At 42.4% G+C, this 19,974-nt stretch overlaps 1 long non-coding RNA gene across 1 annotated transcript in view; it reads left to right on the plus strand.

Moving 5' to 3' along the window:
• Nucleotides 1-19,974, plus strand: part of LOC143664999 (uncharacterized) — a 131,703-nt gene that overhangs the window by 2,470 nt on the left and 109,259 nt on the right. Inside the window, exon 2 of the long non-coding RNA XR_013166707.1 lies at nt 11,999-12,040. This is a non-coding gene — a long non-coding RNA (uncharacterized LOC143664999). The remainder of the gene's footprint in view (nt 1-11,998; nt 12,041-19,974) is intronic.

Below are 19,974 nucleotides of genomic sequence, written 5' to 3' on the forward strand. Positions count from 1 at the left end.
TTAGATCATGATCACATCCGCTGTATCCACAGCTGATTCCATTTGTAATCAGCCAAGAGGAGTATCTTCTACAATGAGTGATGCTCAGCCTAATCACTGGAAGCCTTTTAAGGAGGATTCAGAAGAGACAGGCTCTCTTCCTGCTTCTGCTGGTGAGCCTCTCTTGTGGAATTCATCCAGACCCTCCATCAGAATCGTCGGCTTCACAGCCTGCCCTGCAGATTTTGGCTCTGCGTTCCCACGGCCACATGAGACACTTTTATAAATTTTATATTTGCCAGTGTTCCCTGTTGATTCTGTTCCTCTAGAGAACCCTAACTAATACATCTTGGTACCAGGAGTGGTTCTTAAGAAACAGAATCTTAAAAATGGGTTTTATGAATAGTTTTCTACTCTGACTGGGCTCAAAGTCACTAAGGACTCTGATCCTCATAATCAGAATGACACTCCCAATCCATGGAGTGAGTTGGCAGAAGAAATAGTCAAAATATCACCATTCGATTCTCCTAATGCTTCACTTGAACAAAGTCAGGCTCTGGGGGATAATGTTTTTGACACCTTTATGGAGTTTTGTGGAAATAGTAATTATAGAGATATTGGTTGGTTATTGTTAGGTACACTGGCTGCATTAAGGAGTGAAAGGGATGGGCTTAAAGCTTCAAATGAGAAGCTTAAGCGCCATCTGACAGATGTAGACATTTCTATGAGAATCTTGAAGGAAAATCTTATTTTCCTTAGACTTGAGATCTCTGAAAATCAGACTGAGAATCTTATTGTTATAGTAGCAACTTTACAGCATAAACTGAAATCTCAATGTTGCATGGTGTCTGCCGTTAAAGTGAGGGCATTGATTGGAAAGGAGTGGGAGCCTGAAAAATGGAATGGTGACATATGGATTGATAATGATGTCAGGGGTGAGGTTGAAACCCTAGGTCATGCTGAGTGTTCTCTAGATAACTCTGTATTACTTTGCCGTGAGGACATAGCCACCCCACCTCTAGCCTGCCTTGAGGAGTTGGCCACCCAACCTAGAGTGATTAGCCCTAGAGTGATTAATCCTGTTTCACCAGATGAAACTGCAAGTGAAGGCCCTGAAGCAAATGGCTTGGAAGATACTTCTAATTCTTTTCATGACCCACCCCCACAACCTCTCATTTCTTCCAGACCTATTACTAGACTAAAGTCCCGACAGGCCCCTAAAGGTGAGGTACAAATTACCACACATGAGGAGGTACGTTATACTCCAAAAGAAATGTGTGAGTTTTCCAATTTATATTGACATAAATCAGGGGACTATGTGTGGCAATGGATTTTAAGATTGTGGGATTATGGTGGGAGGAATATAAGGCTGGATCAGGCTGAATTTATTGATATGGCCCCACTAAGCGGAGATTCTCTATTCAGTGTTACAGCTTGAGGGATTAGAAAAGATATTAACAGTTTGTTTGGATGGTTGGTTGAAACATGGAATAAAGGTGGCCAACATTACCTGAGGTTGAAATGCCAGAACTGCCCTGATATAATGTAGATGAGGGTATCCAGGGGCTTAGACAGATTGTATGTTAGAGTGGATTTATCATGCAAAGGCTGCTCTTACACCCCAGGAATGTCCGGAGGATGCACCTTTTACCAGAACAGTGAGAAATAATTTGTGAGACTAGTGCCATCGTCCCTGAAGAGCTCTGTAGTTGCACTTCTCTGTAGGTCAGATATTACTGTAGGAACTGCTGTCACTGAGCTGGAATCCTTAAACACAATGGGGATGACGGGATTCCGAGTTGTCAGAAGCCAGGTGGCAGCACTTAATCACCAAAGACAAGGTAGACATGGTTATTATAATAGACAGCATACTCAAAGCAGGCGTCAAAATTATATGACTCGCAGAGATTTGTAGCATTGGCTAGTGAATCATAGGGTACCTAGAAATACAGTAGAAGGGCAGTCTGCTGAATTATTGTTTGAGCTGTATAAACAAAAGAGTTCTAGGTCAAGTGAACAGAAGTCTAACCTGAATTACAAAAAGACAGAGTCATGGCCCCTTAATCAATTTCCAGACTTGACACAGTTTATAGACCCAGAGCCCCTTGAATGAAGGGGTGGCCAGGTCCCTTTTGGGAAGAACTCTGTTACACTGCCACACATTTATACTGTTAATCTTCCTCCAAGCCTTCCCCAAGGAGACTGACAGCCTTTTATCAGGGTAGCTGTGCATTGGGAAAAAGGAAATGATTAGATATTTCAGGGATTATTAGACACTACTTCAGAAGCGACATTAATTCCAGGGGACCCAAAGCATCATTCTGGTCCACCAGTCAGTGTGGAGGCTTATGGAAGCCAGGTGATTGATGAAGTTTTAGCTAACATCCGTCTCACAGTGGGTCCAGTGGGTCCCTGGACTCATTCTGTAGTTATTTCCCCAGTTCCAGAATGTATGATTGGTATAGACATACTGAGCAACTGGCAGAATCCCCACATTGGCTCTCTAACTCGTGCAGTGAAGGCTATGATGCTGGGAAAGGCCAAGTGGAAGCCACTATAACTGCCTCTACCTAGCAAAATAGTAAATCCGAATCAATACCAGATTCCTGGAGGGATTGTAGAGATTACTGCCACTGTTAAGAATTTGAAGGATGCAGGGGTGGTGATTCCCACCACGTCCCATTCAACTTTCCTATTTGGCCTGTGCAGAAAACAGATGGGTCTTGGAGGATGACAGTGGATTATCAGAAGCCCAACCAGGTGGTAACTCCAATTGTAGCTGCTGTTCCAGATGTGGTATCATTCCTTGAGCAAATCAGTGCATCCCTTGGTACCTGGTATGCAGCTATCGATCTGGCTAATGCTTTTTTCTCAATAGTTATTAGTAAGGAGTACTAGAAACAGTTTGCTTTCAGCTGGCAAGGTCAGCAATATACTTTCACTGTCCTACCTCAGGGGTATATCAACACTCCAGCCCTATGTCATAATCTTGTATGCAGGGACCTTGATTATTTCTCCCGCCCACAAGACATCACACTGGTCCATTATATTGATGATATCATGTTGATAGGACCTAGTGAGCAAGAAGTAGCATCTACTCTAGACTTACTGATAAGGCATTTGTATGTCAGAGGATGGGAGATAAATCCAACAAAAATACAGTGGCCTTCTACCTCAGTGAAATTTCTAGGTGTCCAGTAGTGTGCGGCATGTCGAGATATCCCTTCTAAGGTGAAGGATAAATTGCTGCATCTGGTCCCTCCTACAACCAAAAAAGAGGCACAATGCCTAGTTGGTCCCTTTGGATTTTGGCGACCATGTATTCCTCATTTGGGTGTGCTACTCCAGCCCTTTTTTTCGAGTGACAGAAAAACTGCTAATTTTGAGTGGGGACCTGAATAAGAGGAGGCTCTGCGACAGGTCCAGGCTGCTGTACAAGCTGCTCTGCTACTTGAGCCATATGATCCAGCAGATCCAATGGTGCTGGAAGTGTCAGTGGCAAATAGAGATGCTATCTGGAGCCTTTGGCAGGCCCCTATAGAAGAATCATAAGGCAAATACTTTGGATTTTGGAGCAAAGCCTTACCGTCTGCTGCAGATAACTACTGTCCTTTTGAGAAACAGCTTTTGGCCTGCTACTGGGCCTTAGTAGAGATTGAGCACTTAACCATGAGCCACCAAAGTTACCAGGAGCCGAGAGTTGCCTATCATGAGCTAGGTGTTGTCTGACCCACCAAGCCATAAATGGGGCATGCGCAGCAGCACTCTGTTGTGAAATGGAAAAGGTATATACGAGATAGGGCCAGAGCAGGTCCTGAAGGCACAAGTAAGTTACATGAGGAAGTGGCCCAAGTGCCCTTGGTCTCCACTCCTGCCACATTATCTTGTTTTGCAGACCAGAGCTATGGCCTCTTGGGGAGTTCCTTACAGTGAATTGACTGAGAAAGAGAAAACTCAGGCCTGCTTTATGGGTGGTTCAGCATGATATGCAGGTACCACCCAGAAGTGGACAGCTGCAGCACTATAACCCCTTTCTGGGGTGTCCTTGAAGGACAGTGGTGAGGGGAAATCCTCCCAGTGGGCAGAACTTCGAGCAATGCACCTGGTTGTTCATTTTGCTTGGAAGGAAAACTGGCCAGAGGTGTGTTTGTATACTGACTCATGGGCTGTTGCTAATGGTTTGGCTGCATGGTCAGGGATTTGGAAAGACCACAATTGGAAAGTCGGTGACAAAGATATCTGGGGAAGAAGTATGTGGATAGACCTTTCTGAGTGGGCTAAAAGCATGAACATGTTTGTGTCCCATGTGAATGTGCACCAGAGGGTGACTTCAGCAGAGGAAGGTTTTACTAATCAAGTGGATAAGATGACCTGTTTTGTGGATACCAGTCAGCCTCTTTCCCCAGCAACTCCTGTCATTACCCAATGGGCTCAAGAACAAAGTGGCCATGGTGGTAGGGATGGAGGTTATGCATGGGCTCAGCAGCATGGACTTCCACTCACCAAGGCTGACCTGGCTGCAGCCACTGCTGAATGCCCAATCTATCAGCAGCAAAGACCCACATTCAGCCTCTGAGGTGACACCATTCCCCAAGGTGACCAGCCAGCTACATGGTGGCAGGTTAATTACATTGGACTGCTCCCTTCTTGGAAGGGATAGCAATTTGTTCTAACTGGAATAGACACATATTCTGGATATGGGTTTGCTTTCCCTGCATACAGTGCTTCTGCCAAAACTACCATCCATGGGTTTACAGAATGCCTTATCCATCGTCATGCTTTTCCACATAGCATTGCTTCTGATCAAGGAACACACTTCACAGGCTACTCATGCCCCTGGATCAACAATCCAAGAAGGGGAATGCATTATTGTCTGGGGTGATTGACCCTGTCAGGGGAAAATAGGACTACAACTATACAATGGAGGTAAAGAAGACTTTTCTTGGAATATAAGAGATCCCCTAGGGCGCCTTTTAGTACTACCACGCCCTGTGATTAAAATCAATGGCAAACTGCAACAACCCAATGCAACAAACTACCAATGGCTCTGAAACTTCAGGAATGAAAGTTTGGGTCACCCCACCAGGCAGAGACCAACGGCCAGCTGAAGTGCTTGCTTAGGGTAAAGGGAACATGGAATGGGTAAGTAGGTAGTGATAAATATGAACTACAACCACATGATCAGTTACAGAAACGAAGACTGTGATGCTGTTTTGTTCATGTTATACTATTTAAGTTGTAAAACATCAAATTTAAGAATGAATATTACCCAAGGACTTGCGCCCTATTCTGGAGGGAGTTACTGTGTTTCCAGTTGTATACAAGACAGTTGAGTGTTGTTAGGTGAAAGAAAAAAATGTATGTTTTAATGTTTTTTATTTAGAAATTAGGTATGGTTTAAGGTGATATATATAGCTGCCGAGTTGACAAGGGGTGGATTTTCATGGTCAGCTTCATGTGTCAACTTGGCCAAGTGGTGGTATCTGTTTGTCTGGTTGGGAAAGTGCTGGCGTGTCTGTTGCAATGAGGACATTTCATAGAATTAGATCATGATCAGGTCAGCTGCATCCACAGCTGATTCCATTTGTAATCAGCCAAAAGGAGTGTCTTCTGCAATGAATGATGCTCAGCCTAATCACTGGAAGCCTTTTAAGGAGGATTCAGAAGAGACACGCTCTCTTCCTGCTTTGGCTGGTGAGCCTCTCCTGTGGAGTTCGTCCAGACCCTCTATTGGAATCATTGGTTTCACAGCCTGCCCTGCGGATTTTGGACTCTGCGTTCCTGCGGTCATATGAGACACTTTTATAAATTTTATATTTGCCAGTGTTCCCTGTTTATTCTGTTTCTCTAGGGAATGCTAACTAATACATATCCCTTTCCCTTTCTTCTCAATGACCCGCAGTATTTCAATCTACCCAATTTTTGCCCTTTATCTCCCCCATTATTTATTTGTTTTAATCTTTATTATTGTTATTATTATTATTTTTTACTCATCTGTCCATGCCCTGGATAAAAGGAGTATCAGACCCAGGGTTTTCCCAATCACACAGTCACATTGCAAAAGCTATATAGTTATACAGTGTTCTTCAAAAATTAAGGCTGTGGAACACAGTTCAACAGTTTCAGGTATTTCCCTCTAGCCACTCCAATACACCATAAACAAAAAAGGGATTATCTATATAATGAGTAAGAATAACTTCCAGGATTACCTCTTGACTCTGTTTGAAATCTTTCAGCCACTGAGACTTTATTTTATTTCAGTTCTCGCTTCCCACTTTGCATTTCAGGACTCATCTGGCCCAGGAACCCATCTAGAGGTTATAGGCTTCTAGAAAGTTACCCTAGTGCATGGAACCTTTGTAGAATCTTATATAATGCCCCAGGTGTTCTTTAGTATTGGCAGGAATGGTTTTGGTTGGGGGTTGGCAAATTATGGTAGGTACCAATGTCTAACTGAAGCTTGCATAAGAGTGACCTTCAGCGTAGCCTCTTGACTCTATTTGTACTCTCCCAGCCACTGATAATTTATTACACTTCTTCTCCCAATCTGGTCAGGATGACATTGTTGATCCCATGGTGCCTTGACCAGGCTCATCCATGGGAGTCATCTCCCACACTGCCAGGGTCATGTCCTTTGCAGGGGGGAAGACAATGGTTTCGCTTGCAGAATTGGCTTAGAGAGAGAGAGAGGCCACATCTGAGAAACAAAAGAAGTCCTCTGGAAGTAACTCTTAGGCGTACCTATAGGTAGGCTAAGCCTCTCTGCTACATAAATACGCTTCACAAGAGCAAGCCTCAAGATCAAGGACTTGGCCTATTGATTTGGGTGTCCCTAATGTTTGACACAGTATCAGGGGTTTCCATCGTGGTAACATTTAATATTTCAAAATGGCAAAAATTTTAAAAGTATGCTAAAGGAAATAGATTCTGGCATTTGTTGTGTTGGGAAAAATCTTTCTGGGTCACAATTTGGCAATACAGTTCAAAGTTGAACCTAGTAATCTTTTGACCTAATAATTCCACACTTAGCAGTTTATCCTACAGAGTAATAAAAAAATAAATTATGACTAATGCTTACTGCACATTTATTGTGTACGAAGCACTGGGCCAAGCAATTTACCTGCTCTATATCATTAAACCTCCCCGCAGCAGTCCTATGAGACAGGTACTGCTATTGCCCCCTTTTTTATGTTTGGTTGAGGAAATTGAGGGTCACCCAACTAGTAGGTAGTTAGAAAATTAAATACTTGCTTCCTGTTAACTATTTTTTTTATTTTGGATAAAAATAGAAACAACTTAAGAATCTAATTACATTGTGAACTTGATTAACAGCACTGAATTATATATTTGGGGCTGAAAGGGTTTTTTTTAGATTGTATATATGTTACTAAAATAATTTTTTTTTTAAAGTCTGATAGGAATTTGTTAAACTATACAGTTATAAAATAGAATTTATTAATTTACACAGTTATAAAATGAAATTCAGCCATTTATACTGAAAACAATATTTCTTGACAGATGTCTGTAATATATTAAGCATGAAAATATTTCTTGACAGATGTCTGTAATATATTAAGCATGAAAATAGGTTGTGAGTATATAAAATCTCATATTTTTTTTAAAAATAAGTATCTAAATATTTGCCTGTGTATACCCAGACTCATTTTTTACAGTCCAAAGTATAAACACTAAAATATTAATATGACATGTCTGGAATATGGAATTTTCTTTTTTTGTTGTTGCTTTTTATTTTTTCGACTTTGGACACATTTTTTTTTTTTAATATATAATTTTCCTCCTACCCCTGATACCTTTTTTAAAACAAGACCAATTAAAATGTGTTAATTATCTCAAGTGGAAAATAGATCCCAGGGCAGTACACTTAGTGGACAATAAGGCAAAGCAGGCAGGCTCAGAGAAGCAGGTAATTGGACTTTCTAAATATTTTCTTGTCTAGCAGTGAGAAAAGTTTGAAGTGCACAGCAGAAAGAGATTGTAGAGCTCTGTCACTTTATAAAAAGCACAAGAAGGAGGCTCTCTGAAGCTGAATTGTTTAGTCATTTGCCCAAGTTCCTCCAAATGGAATAGAGATTGAACTTGGGGCCAAAGGGGCCCATGGATAGAATTCTGGGGTTACATGAACTTGAATGGGAGAAAGCTATCTTTGTTTTTACTAATATCTAGCCTACAGGTTAGAATTTCCCTCATTTATGAAAGTAGGCTAGAAAGCACCTATATTTTCATATCACGTTACAGATGTTTATATTATTTGCCTCCAGCCTTCTAAGATACTCCTTGAGGCCTCTTGCCCTGAGGCCAAAACATGGCTACAGAGAGTCTGGTTAGGAGAGTGTGCAACCAGCGACTGGCCCATAGCAGGCATTGTACTGTGTGTCTGTTGTCTTCTCTCCTCCCTTGCCACTTTGTATGGCCAACATCCCTGTTTATAAGCCAGTTAAAAAATAAGTTAGTAATTGCCTTTAAAAAAAAATTTTTTTTTCACCACTGTCATCTGTTTAACCAGATTCAATGGGGCTGCTTTCCACCTGACAAATGTGTGAACAGATTACCCATTCAGACATCTGCTGAGTATGGACCAGGTACAAAGTACAGGTGTGGTCCTTGGAGGCACAGAACAGACTGTTGTCACCTGTCCTCAAGCAGATCACTCTCCAACAGGAGAGAGAGAGGTGTTTACAGTGTTTACAAATCTTTTTTTGGCATGGGCAGGCACCGGGAATCGAACCTGGGTCTCTGGCATGGCAGGCAAGAACTCTGCCTGCTGAGCCACCGTGGCCTGCCCTATACAGATCATTTTTAACAGAAGGTGGACAGTAGAGCATTGGAGCTTGATTTTTAAATGTGGTTGTGCACTTATTTCTGGAATTTCTGTGCTTGCCTACATTTTTCTTTGTCAAGGTTTGGCTTGTTTTTTGGTATTCTTGTGAAAAACAATAACATCCACAACAAGGTGCTAACTATCTTTTCTCCCCTATTGAATTTGTTTTTCTGCCCTTTTCACTGTTCTGTTCCCACACCTGCAACTGAGTAATAGTTAGCAGGTGCTCTCTAGTTATTTGTTGATGGATGAAGGTAGTAGATATGTTCTGGTTTTCAAAATACATCCATTGACTTATCTCAGTGGTGCCTAAGGTGTGATCCTAGAAACAGAGAGCTTATGAAAAATAGACTCCCGGGACTGACCCAGACCTATTGAATTAGAATCTCTGATTTAAGGACCCAGAAACCTGAACTTTAAACAAGTTTTCCCCCTCCGCTTTCCAGTCCACTTCCCCAGTTAAGTCATATGCACACAAAATATCAGAATTACTATCTTAAATGGGCTTCACAACCATCCTATAAACTAGGCTTATTATAGGTATTAGGAAAATGAACATAGGAAAGGTCAGTGGTTTTGTTTAAGATGATACATCTATAATGTGGCAGCTGGCAAGGGTATAATTCAGGGAAGTGGTGCTAGGCAGGGAGAGGAAATATAAAGAAAATCCTGAGAGCAAGAATCTGCGAATTCAGGCACTAAGAATGGAAGGTGTAAGATGGACATGGAAAGTAAAGTTTGGGGGCAGAATCTTGGCCAGAATAACTGCTGAAGTAAATGTAGGCAAGAGGAAGAGAAGGCTTGAGCAAGGCCAAGTGTTTTTGGTATGGAAAAGAGAAAGTAGTAATTATAATGGGAACCATCTACTCTGTGCCGGCTCCTCTTTCTTTAACAACAGGCCTGTTGACACTCACAACCCCCTGCAGTGTGTTCACGGCCATCTACATGGTGAGGGAACTGAGCCTCTGAAGTGTCAAGTTGGTTTGAGGTCACTCAGTGAAGAGATGCCCAGCACCAATCTGGGATAGATATTTCAGAGTCAAGACCAAAAAAACTCATTTCTGGGATGGGTGGGTGAGGCAGATAGAAGAGTTTTAAAGATAATCCCAAAAGATTAAGTCATGTTAACCATGGTGATGCCAAAATGAAGAGGCTAAGAAGAAATATTCTCTTGGCATGTTGAATTTAAGTAGAAAAGTGGAACTTGATTTTAGCTATAGATTTGGAGTCATCTGTAATGACACATTTATAGTCATAAGGGAGGAAGAGAACCATTCTCTATCCCCCAAGGATAAGAAAGATGATTTGAAAAATGTTCATATGTAAGGGAGAGTGGGAAGGAAGCAGAAACAAAGAAATGAAGGAAAAACCATAACCAGGACAGGGAAAGAGCATGGAGACTGCAGGATAATGGATGCAAAAATGGATTTCCAAAAGCGGCATGGGAGGTGGTCCAGGGTATGAGACACTCAGAAAGGTCAGGCGAGATGAAGACTGAGAAAAGGTCACTACACTTGCTGATAAGAATGTCATTGGTGACCTTTTAGAGAGCAGTTTTTGTTGATGCAGGGACAGAAGGCAGAGTAAGAAGTCGTGAGAAGGTCATTAGGAAATGGTGGCTGCAGATATACCCTGCTCTTCTCCCATCTGTGAATTTCGAGAGGGCTGAGACAGGAAGGCAACTTTAAAGAGGAAACTGGAACAGCTCCAAAGACAAAGAGACAGAGCCCGTAAAAAAAATGGAAAGGCAAGAGAAAAAGTTGTTTCATAGGCACAGAAGGGATTAAGATAGGAGGTACAAATAGATTTGTCCTCTGGAAGGAGAAGGTGATACTTCTTTCTGAGAAACTGTGCAGCTGGAGTCTGCTGGCCTGTAGAGATAGAAAAATCTGGATTTCTCAGGCTATGATCTAAACCAGAAGACATGGTCCTCCAAAAACACAGAAAGGTTAGGGAACCTATTATGTTCACGTTTTCAGTCTCGAAGATAAATCAGGATTTCATCACTTCTGTTTGGAGAATGTCTAGTCAGTCAAAGAAATATCATTGTTGAAGAAATAGACTGTATCTTCAGAAGCAGATACCGTTACTTGAATGCCTCTAAAAAGCTATAGCCTAGAAATCTTGCTGAATTTGCTTTTGCCATTAATAACAATTATTTAGTGACTGGCATTCTTAGACAGGTAGCACACTTAACGTTCTTTACAGAAAAGAAAAGAAAAAAAAACAAACAACCAAAACGTAAATCTCTCAAGTAGGTTAAATGTTTCCCATTCTCACCTGTCTGTTTTCCTTACTCATCAGGAAACCTAGCCAGCCTTTTACCTACAGATGTTGCAGAGGCAAACTTCAGCCAGGCTTATGTTAAACTGCTGCAAAGCCCCAAATTAATAAGACCTGACTGCCTAAGGCCACACGGCTGGCTGGGACTGAATGCCCTTAATTGCCCTGCCCCTGGGCTTAGAAAAGGGGGCCAGCTCATGTTACTATGTCTTGGTTAAGCCTCATCACTGATGAGATGCTTCTAGACATAAAATGTTCCAAACAGCCTGTTCCTGGGAAAATGCCTGTAGAAGCTCATAGGTAATAGCAGCTCACTCAGCTGAGCCCACCCATGAGAATTGAGATATTAAAGTTTGATATACCAGGGAAGCTGTTCTAACCCTGGGTCCGGCTTGCAGCTGCTGCCGTCCTTGCCCTCCCCTTGGGCACAGAACAAAGTTGCTCACAACCCCCCCCACTGCCCGCCCCAGTTCAGTGGCCTCCCGCTTGGCCTCTTGGTGTCTGGCAGCCCCCTGGCTGCACCCTTCTTCTCCCAGGGCTTCCGCACTAGGCTAGACTTCGGTTCAAATCTCAGCTATGCCATTTACCAGGGGTGTGATTTCAGGCTTACCCCGCATTTCTGAGCCTGGAAAATGGGAGCACCGGGCTATTGTGAGATGGAAGCAGGAGTGTTTATGAAGCACTTAGCCATGAGCTTAATATGTAATAGGCTGCAAGGACAGTGCTTCCTATTATAATTTAGTACTATTTGTTATTAGCTCTTAGGCAAGGCAATTTAATATTTCTAATTTTTTAGTTTTTTAATCTCAGATTCCGGTGATATATGCTCGTTAGAGCACGTCAAGTGATAAATGGAGTTGTGCAAAGAAAACCTTATTTCCCCCTCTTCTTCTGCAGGCTCATCTTCCACCCTCCCAGAAAGAACCACTACTAAGTTTGGTAGGTACCCTTTGCATGTTTCTCTCTACTCACACTACTAATATACACATGATATCAGGGACTTCTTTGTCTAAGTGTATTTTTTGTTGTTGTTTGACAAAAATGGGATCAGGCTGTCATCAAACTTACTCTTTTTACTTTCACAAGCATCTCTCTAGGCCAATATTACCAATAAACTTACTCCTGTGAAGAGCCACATGATGTTCTAAACAGCCTATTAATAATATAATAAGTGTATAATATCATGTTACCATAAGTTACTCAACTAGCTTCCTGTTGATAATCAGGTTAATTATAGTTTTGTTCTCTGGCACAAATATTATTATTATTATTTCATTATGGGCATTAAACTGGGCCTCCTATATTTTCACAATTTTGAGGGAAAACCAAAATCGGTGTCTCATAGTCTGCATTATTCTTTCTCCAGTTGTACCCATTTTTGTTCCTTCTCCCCTCCCCTCTTCCCTTCTCTCTCACACTCTCTCTCTCCTCGCCATACAAGTGCTTCTTAGAGCCCCCGTGATAAGCCCGGAAACAAGGGGACACTGAAGGTTTGTTTTCATTTCTGCATGTTATTGGGCCTGGCCTTCAGGGACACTGTAGTCATTTTATGACAAAGTATCAGTTGTAGGAAGACTTTGCAATCCCTAAGCAAAGGGTCTTATATAAATGAATTACAAGCCTGTGGTCTCCCTGCTCAGTGGACATGCTGTTCGGCCCCTGATGGGATCCTTCTGTTCCCTTAGTCTCCTCAGGAAAATCAGAAATATGAGCATCCCCTAAAGCAGAGGAAAGCTGTTTTTCACTCTGAATGTTTTACAATTTCTGCCATAGAATGCATTTCAGATCTCTAGGCTCAGATGTATATATTGTTTCGTGAGTTTAGATTCCCTCTTCTCCCCACACTCTTTGCCCCTGGCTGATGCAGGGATCGGTAATTTTAAGGTCAGAGATCCAAAGTCTTGGCCCGTCTTGCTCTCCAGTGTGGTGCCCGTAGGTGGCCAGTGCTGGGCACCCAGTGGCACGGGCAGGACCTGCCAGAGAGTGATGGGATTGGGGCTAAGAGCAAATATAGACATATAGGGCTGGAAAGAACTGGCTGAGACAAGCCCCCACCCAAGGAAACTAAATTTAGCCTAATTTAGTATATTCAGTTCGATCTATAGTACATTAATCAATGGTAGTTTAAAATTCTCTCTAGGTATTGAACCATATTTACAAATTTATAAACTGTCATTGTCTCAGAACTGCTCGTAGTTCAGCTGTTTTCTTCGAGACTTCCTCCACCCCAACTCACCCCAATGGTTCCAAGCTTCTTGAGGCTTCATATAGACATACAGGGCAGAAAGGGGGAGGGAGTCGGGAGACCCCTTCCCCACTCACTGGAACTGGAGGCATGGAAGTTTCCACCAGCCTTTGTTACCCTGTCTGCCTTGGCCTTTGCCCTGCTGGGCATCCTCAGTGCTGCCCATGTCCCAGTTCCCTTCCCTGCCCACCTCAGGCCCACAGGAAAATGCCACTCCAGCTTGGACTTGTAGGAGTCAGGGGCAAACACTGGGGCTTTCTTTTTCATTCTGCCACTCTGCTGTCACTGCTGCTTTGTTCACTTCCCAGAACCTGCTGCTTATGAGGCATTAGTTGAGAAGCAGGTACCAGAACCTATGTCCATAATCAATCTTGAGCTGCAGAGAACATTCTCTAGAAAGCACCTACAGGGTGCAAAACAGTACAGACATGTAGTCCTCCCTTGTTCTTCACTTTCCTCACATTTCCTCCTCTTACTTTCTCTGTCTTGGTGGAAAAAAACACCAAATTCTGCTTCATTTCTCCTTGGCGCAGTTTGGGAGAGTGTGGCCCCGAGAACTGTCTTTTTCATTTGGAAGATGAAGGCTGTAACCTCTTTGGTTCTCACCTGTCAGCTTTCTCTTTCCTGTTTAATTTGACACTTCGTGGAAGGGACCAGTGGAGAACCAGATAGAGTGGGGAGGTCAGGGGGAGAGGCATCTCTTGGTGACACTTCCCATTACCTTGTATTGTAATTCTGTATATGTAACTGGTTGCTTTATGTCTCTTACTCATATGCTGGGGTGTGTGTCCCATGGTGGCAGGGACTGTGCTGTTGTCCACTGTTAAATCCCCAACTCTTTGCGCATGACCTGCCATATCGAAGGTGCTCAGTTAGTATTTGCCGAAGCATGAAGGAGCCCTCAAATCAGTGCCCAGGGTGAGGTCCTAACAGTCCTCAGAGCTGAGTTCTCCCAACCCCAAGGGGGCTGACTAGTGCTCCTTGAAGTCCTCATTCAAGGGTGAGAATTGATGCTAGAGACCAGGGCAAGTAGAATGAGCAGTTGGGAGAGAAAGGATGAGGATCTGGGAAGCCAGGCATGACCTAGCAAGAGTAGAAGATGGATGACTGCCTGTGTGCTGTCTCCTGGACTGAAATGCCAAGTGTTTATGTCTGAGTATTAAGAACAAGACTCTTCGTCTCCCGGTGCAAGATCCCAGCTGTCACCAAAAGCCATTTTCTATACCTTAACCTGGGTTGAATTCGTAAAGGAGGGAGAGAACCGAATGTAAATCCCATCCACTTTGCTTTTCCATCTGAAAGGCTTTGTCTGTGTGCCAGTGTGCACGTGAGGGAAATCCACAAGTGCGGGGCTCTGTCTTCGTTTCTATACCAGCGTTTGTTATTCCCTGTTACATGTGGGAAGCAGCATAAAATAGTGTTTAAAAGTCTTTGAAATCCAAATTCTGCCAGTTGTTAAATATGTGATCTGTTACTTAAACTCTTTAAGCCTCAGTTTCCTTATCAGCAAAACAGGAGAACATGCTTATAATAAATGTTTGCAAATGTAACAGGCAGAAAGAAACTCTACCTCAACATTTGTCTCTTTTGGTTGGTATAAGAAACATTATGCCTCCCCAATTTCATTCATTCATTTGTAAACTCATTCATTCAGCACGTCTTTCTTGAGCCACCACAGTGTAGTTGCTAAGAGTGTAGATTCTGGAGCCCCACTGTCTGAGATACTGGCTGGGTCTCTTTAGGCAGTGACTTAAACACTCTATGCCCTCAGTCTCTCCATCTGCAAAAAGCAAGTGTACTAGCAGTGCCTACTGCATAGGGTGAGTATTAGTGAAGTTAATGCACGTAGAAGTTAGAAAGCACCCAACAACTGTTCGTCACTATTATGATTATGAGCCAGGCACAGAACTAGGGGCTGGGATAGAAGTAAAAATAAATACAATCCCTGACCTGACAAAGCTTACAACTCAAGAAAGATGGCTTACAAATAATTACAAGGATATAACTGTAATCTTGGTAAGTGCTAAGAAAGCAGTATAAAGGGGACAATGGGCAGATGCAACCGGGTCTTGACCTGAAATGGTTACAAAAGGCTCCCAAAGGGACCTTTCCAATGAAGTTACACAGTCAGGCTGGGTGCTAGAGAATTGGTGAGATGTGATCAGGCAAGAAGCAGAATTCTAGGTAGAGAGAAGAGCAAGTTCAATGTCCCTGGTGTGGACAGAAACATGTCATGTTACAGAAACTGAGATAAGGCTGGGTTTGTGGAGGGGGAGACAGAGGGTGACCAGCCTGGAGATGGAGGCAGACACCAGATGATGCAGGCCTTTGAAGGCAAAGGAAGAAATTTAGACTTGATCCAAGGAGCATCAAGAATCCATCAAGCGGTTTTAAGCAAAGGAGTGATGGGGCAACTTTCTTGCTGCCTTGTCCTATCTTCAGTGCCAAAAGATGAGACTAGGACATGGTCCTTTGGTCATTGAGCAATCTTATGCTCTCTTTCTACATAATCCGTTGGCTAAATAGTCTCTAAGCCAGAGAAAAATCAGGGAAAACTCTAAAGGCTGAACAGTTCGAGTTCTCAACCGTTCTGTCTGGCATTTCCTACAAGAGCACGCGTTTCTTGAGGAAAATGATGATACACGTTCTTCTTCTCTAATCATATGCTCAGCGCCTAACCCAGCATAAGGTGTGATAGAAATTGATCCACCCATAAATGGTGGGTGGTCAGAACCATCACCGATGTTGAAGTTGTTAGGAGCTCATCACACAAAACCCAGATCACTTTTCACCCTGGTCTTCATGGTTTTGGGGGTGGGGCTGAGGCAGAGGGTCTGCCTGTTGGCCTCCTCTTCTGACATTCTGGCACAGGAGTCAGAGTTTATTTCTTATTTTAGGAATCCGTGAGGTTCACAGAGACAAGATGCTGTGACACTGCTTGTTTTATTTCTGTATTTTTCCTTTAACAGCCATTTGTTCCCTCCTCTTGTACCTCTTTGAAAAGCCTCCAATTCCCAAGAAGAATTGAATACATTTGCATTACAATACCTTGCCTTCCCAGCCAAAGTGTCAGTGCTGGCCAAACCTTCCCTTGATCAACCGCCATGACTTCTATAGAGCATTTGGAATCATACAAGACTTGCTTTGCTATGCCTGAGAAATGTGTTTCAGGAAGAAAACATTGCATTCTCTGCATAACATATCGTAACTGTCAGGTAGTCTGTCCCTCTTAAGGAGAATTAACCATGGGCCCAAACTCTGTGCACTCTTCCCTGAACAGCAGCTAGTTTCTTGAGTACTGATTAAATACAAATGTAAAGTTTGAATAGACAAATAGAGGGCATCTTCCTCTTTGATGGCTGAATCACTATCATGCAAAGCTACTGCATGCCAGATTCCTCACAAGGTTTTTTTTTTTAAAGGAAAGAGAGAGAAGGAAGGAAGGAAGGAAGAAAGGGAAACATTTTTTAAACATTTTCTTGTTTTTTTTTTTTTTATTGTATTCTGTTTCTCCGTTTTTGTTACATGGGCTGGGGCCGGGAATCGAACCGAGGTCCTCCGGCATAGCAGGCAAGCACTTTGCCCGCTGAGCCACCGCGGCCCGCCCTCCTCACAAAGTTTTGTTTTACATTCTAAACACAAGCAGGTTCATGGAGCTGGCCATTCTGCCACCCACACGGGCTCCCATCCTGAAGCTTTCCCTGCATACGTGCTGCCCTCCTCTCTTCCACAATCCAGGGCCTTGAACCAAATGAAATAACCCTACCATTCAATTCAGATTCAGTTTAGGGAATATTTTGATTTTCTGGTTGAATAATTCTAGAAAAGATACAGGTTTAGTCCTGAGTCCAACTGGCTTATTGGATTTATATTTTTAAAAACAGCTTTGATTTGCTTCATACCTCACTTTAAAATAAACTGGGCTCAATGTAATTCAGGAAATGAATGTGACCTATTCCAGCTTTTTGTTCAGTGCTCAGTTCAACACCCTGCGCCCCACACATGAAGATAAATGTAATTCAGTTCTGAAAAATGAATCTTTCAGGGTCCTTGGCTGACTGTGCTTGGGATCCAAGGACAGTTGAAAAGGCTCAAGAAGCCCTTTTTAACAAAGAGTTGGTCTACAGCTGCTTTTAATACAAGCACTTTTATTTTTCAGCAATGACTGTACGATCAGACTCCCATAGACCATAAGCCCAGACTTTCAGACCACTAAAGAGAAGCCTAAGGGGTAGCACCTACCTTGGAAACTTGGCAGCTGATCAAAATTCTTCCAGGAAATAAAGAATTAACTTTGTCCCAACAAATCATGATAGGTTGAATGCTTCTCTGAACACCTTTCCTAGATCCTCCATAGTCTATAAATTCATTCTCCCTTTTGCTGTCCCTTGAACCAAACACCGGCCTAATGTTTGATAGATGCTTGCTGTGTGTGAATTGAATTAACTTCTGTGAAGCAAAAAAAAACACAAAAACCAAAACCACGCTGGACCGTGTTGAACAGGCAAAGATGACTTTACTCAGGGACTGCTATAGCAGAGAAGAGTAGAACTCGACTCCTTTGAAGCAAAGGACAGCTGGCTTTTTAAGATCTGGGAGTGGATTGGAGGGAAAGCCTTAGAAAATAGTAAGAGGGGATGATCATGGGGGTGGGTCAGTGACTTACTGAGGTAGCACTTTGGAGAGTTTGGTTCCACCAAGATGGGTGAGGCTTTATTGAAGCTGAGATTAGGACCACTTGGTTTGGAATGTTTCCCTTCACGGTAATTAGGCCACCTAATCACTGAAGTCTGTATGGGCTGGGAGAGAGGGGGCAGGAGATGAGGAGCTGCCAGGTTAACTTCTTATGCGCCTGGAGGGCACACAGTCCTGTGTGAGAGGGGGAGGGGAGGGCGAGGCTGGGGCAAGACTGATACTTAGAATGATTAGGGTCGGCCTGAAGTTGTCTTTATTCCTCTTTTTCCCATTTAGCCCAAGTTGATTTTCTCTGCCATCCCCTAGTTGTAAGAGTCATTTCAGGCTAGTCAGACTCAGGTAGGGGCATAAGGAGTATGAGAAAGAAAAACAGTCTTGGTCAATCCAAATCTTATTTTATATGTGTTAGGATTAGGTTTAATATACAGAAAGAAATCCCCAGAATAGGGACTTAAATGCATTGAAGTTGGTTTCTCTGTTGTGGAGGAAGTTCACAGGTAGATAGATGGTGCAGGCGGGCCTGGTATCTCCAAGATGATCGGGAGCCCAGCTTTCCTTCTGCTCTAGCTGAGGGGGGAGCCTCGTCCTCCCCCAAGGAAGTTAGTAAGAAGGTGTGCCTCCCCACTCTTCTTAAAAATGTATTATTCGTGAGATAAAGCACACACCCAGAAAAATGCACAAAAATACACGGCTCAATACATTATTATAAAAGCAAGCATATGGCCAATACCCAGGTTAAGAAATAGAATATTGCAGAATATTGTCAAGTGCCTTCAGAAGTTCCCTTCAGTTTCCTGCCTAATAACACTCTGCACAAAAAGGAAACTGTTATCCTGACTTTTACAGTTGTTCATCGCTTACTTTTCTTTATAGTTTCTTTAATTAGGTTTTATCTCCATATTCTACAGTTTAGTTTTGCCTATTTTTAAAACTTGTTCTAAGGGGAATCATACAGTATGTGCTGTTTTAGGTCTGATTTCTTCTGTTCAATATTATGTCTGTGATAGTCACCATATTCTAATGTGTAGAAATGGTTTGTTTTCAGTGTATAGCATTCTGGTAGGCAAACAGTGACCTCTCGTTGTACTTTATTATTATTATTTGCATGGGAAGGCTCTGGGAATTGAACCCAGATCTTTGGCATGGCAGGCAAGAGCTCTGCCACTCAGCCACCATTGCACCGCCCTCATTGTACTTTTAATTTGCATTTTCCTGATTTACTAATGTAGATAAGCACTTTTTCATATGGGTTTTGGCCATTGGATAACTTCTCTTGAGAATTACCTGCTCAAATCTTTTGTGCATTTTTAATTTGCATTTTCTGTCTTATTTATTTATAGGAACTCCTTTATATTCTGTTTAGTATTCGTTTGTCAGTTATGTGTGTTACAAATACCTTTCCCCACTCCATGGCCTGCCTTTTCATTCCCTTCACAGTGTCCTTTGGTTGACAGAAATTCTTTCTTTTAATATAGTCAAATTTATTAAGCTTTCATTCTATGGTAGTGTTTTTGGTGTCTGGTTAAGAAACCTTTCTGTACCCTGAGGAAATAAAGAAATTCTCCTATGTTATTTTCTAGAATCTTTATTAGTTTGCTTTTATATTTAGATCTATAATCTTCCTTGGATTGATTTCTATGAATGTGTGAGGTAAGGGGGCCAGGCTTTCCCCCCATTGGATATCTGGTAGTTTTAGTAACATTTATTCAAAAGACTATCCTCTGCAAATGTTCTAAAAATGATTATGGTGATGAATATACAGCTATGTGATGATATTGTAAACCATTGATTGCACACCATGTATGGACTGTGTGTGTGAAGATTTCTCAATAAGAATATTTTTTTAAAAAAGACCATCATTTCCTTACTGCCCTGCAGTGCCACCTTTTCTGAAGTGTTCATATGTGCTTGGAGCTCTCTGTTCTAGTCTATT

This window comes from Tamandua tetradactyla, chromosome 20, assembly GCF_023851605.1.
Source record: "Tamandua tetradactyla isolate mTamTet1 chromosome 20, mTamTet1.pri, whole genome shotgun sequence".
Lineage (NCBI taxonomy): Eukaryota > Metazoa > Chordata > Mammalia > Pilosa > Myrmecophagidae > Tamandua > Tamandua tetradactyla.